The sequence below is a fragment of the Austrofundulus limnaeus genome, unplaced genomic scaffold, assembly GCF_001266775.1.
Source record: "Austrofundulus limnaeus strain Quisiro unplaced genomic scaffold, Austrofundulus_limnaeus-1.0 Scaffold60, whole genome shotgun sequence".
In the NCBI taxonomy this organism is placed as follows: domain Eukaryota; kingdom Metazoa; phylum Chordata; class Actinopteri; order Cyprinodontiformes; family Rivulidae; genus Austrofundulus; species Austrofundulus limnaeus.
In genome coordinates, this window is record NW_013952462.1 from 1,941,454 (window position 1) to 1,944,098 (window position 2,645).

The following is a 2,645-nucleotide window of genomic DNA, read 5'->3' on the forward strand; positions in this document are numbered from 1 at the left end:
GACTAATATGTTGTCTTTTTTAAGACTAAAACTAAACATTTTTTTAAGTTTTCATCGACTAAAACTGGACTAAAACCATTAAATATAGAAATAAATAAACTGACTAAAACTAAGAAGTATTTTTGTTCAAAAGACTAAGACTAAGATTAAAATTAAAATCTCAGTCAAAAACAACACTGGCAGCATTGAGATGTTTCTAATGCTAAATAGTAGTAAAAACAGACAAGAAAGGGTGCATAAATAATGCCTGTTGGTGTATGTGAGATTACAGTCACACATTGCATTCAAGTGTTGATTGTATCTTTGAATCTCAAGCACAAACACCTGCCTCAACCTTGCTTCTTGACCTCCCCAGAGACAATTATCCCTTCCCAACAGCCCCACGCACCAACCTATGTCTTAATGGATGTGGGTAGGATGGGTTCAAGGTAATCACTGGGCCATGCATATTTGTACCCACTCACTTCATCAGTTTGAAATTACCAACAGGGAAATCAATGAGCAGTGCCCTAATGAAGGATCTGCACTTATGCCCAATGGACCTGTTAGTTTTTATCTCTTCTCCTAACATGGTATCAATGAGGTCCCCAGAAACCGTGGCTCATGTATCATAGACTACTATCTGTGTGAGTACAATCATGTGGTGATGGAAGCACTCATGGAATTCTCAAACTTTGCAGGGTGTGCACAACTTCTGGCAAATTCAAGGTTTTTTTGCAGTTTTTTTTTAATCACACAGTGCTGCTTTCATTAGCAATCAAGCTGAACAAGTCTTCACGAGTAACGTTCATGACATAAAATGACTGTTCATAAAACAAATACATCACAGACAATGTTGCAATGGAACAATGTTGGTACTTCAGGCTAGTAAGTTTTCATGTTATTAAATATTTTCAAATTATATATATATAATAAACTCCTTTGTCACTGAACACAAACTCATAATTCTTCAAAGCAAAATGTGTTTTGTTCATGGTATAAAAGTTGTACTTCTGYCTGGTCACTTCTTCAGGGATCACCACAGTGAGCAGACTTGGCACAAAAAACTGGCACCAAATACAAACTGGGCTCCGTCTGTATAGCCTCAGAACACTACAGCACTAATCACTGATCTACAGCAACCCATAGGTTTAAATCGACCAGTAAATTCTTTTGAAATGGGATTCAGTGAAAAAAAAAAAGTGAAAAAATATTACATGTTGAAGCATTGAACAGCTTCTATTGGGAGAAAAAAAGTTTAATTATATCCAGACTGAGGAGTAAAAAGTTAGTCTTAAACCTTTGCTAAAAGTAGATTCCTGCAGTCTTCAACGGAGCCAATCTGGTGACATTGGATTAAAAAAAATAGATAGTTAATATGTTTCCATGACATAATTACAGTATTCCAGTCATTTTCAGGCAGAGACTGTTGGTTGTTAACATGGAAGCTGTAGTTTCAGTTGTTGACTTCATGTGTCTTTGTCCAAAAAGCTTTTTTATTTGAAGCTCAACACTCGAGCTTCTCTCTCATTGTATGCCTTTGCTGTAGGAGACGGAGTTAAGTCATGTTCACTGAATGGTGTGAGTCAGGAAGAAGATTTTTTCCTGAGTTACAGTATGTGACATAACTCGGTAGAAAATCTGCTTCCTGACTCACACACTTCAATGTTCAATGTCGTTTTTTAAACACTAGTAGGCTACTTTGAAAAATGAACCATTTATATTGAACCATGGAAGTATACTCTTTGGATTAAACATTCACCAAATAAATAAATGGTGTGGGATACCTTTGAACAGTAAAAATAAAAACAGCTCCTCAAAATTATCTTGTGACCATGAGTTATTGTCATGTCTTCACACAAATCAGATTTTTAAAAATAATTCTAGACGGTRATGAGAACACTAAAGAGTACATTTTCGCCCCTCCTCGCATAGTGACTGTTGGATATGAGTACCAGTGACCCTAAAATGAAAAAGCGGTTATAGAGCATGGATGGATAGACCTTTAGTTTTTCATTGCATAGACTACAATGGCTAAACATCAGAACAAATTGCAGAAGCAACAGAAAATCACTGTAGCATTTTTCTGCACAGCTTAGGGAACTGCAAGAAGCCAGTTTAGTCTTAGCCCTAATTTGACAAGCTMTTAGCTCATAAATCCAGTCAAAATAAACTTCACGATGAGATCATTCAAAAAGCCATCCACAAGAAAATTATTTGCACAAAATCTTTCTCAAAGCTCTGCTTCCAAAATTTTGAAATATCCATTTAAAGCCTTCGAAACAATGATCTCAATGAATTATTTGATTGAGTCAGAGTCTACAATATAATCTACTCTCTGTCAGGACTAGGTTTTTGAGTTTCACTGAAATGTCACACACCAGGGAAGTTTTAACAATTTTATTAAAAAATGTACAGCTGGATCTGGAACCAAGAGCCACGGGAATCTGGAGCTCTAAACAACAAAATATGAGGTTAGTGACTCGGAGGGACAATGAGCTGGTGGATTTAGAAAAAAAGAGTCACTAACCTTTTTAGAGAGCGTGACTTCCGGGGGAATCCCTTGAATGACGTAACCAGACGAGGGAGACGTGGGAACGTCTTGCGGAGATTTCCGTGTTGTTGAATCGGAGCGAAGCGCTGAGGCATGGACGAATCCTGAGGAC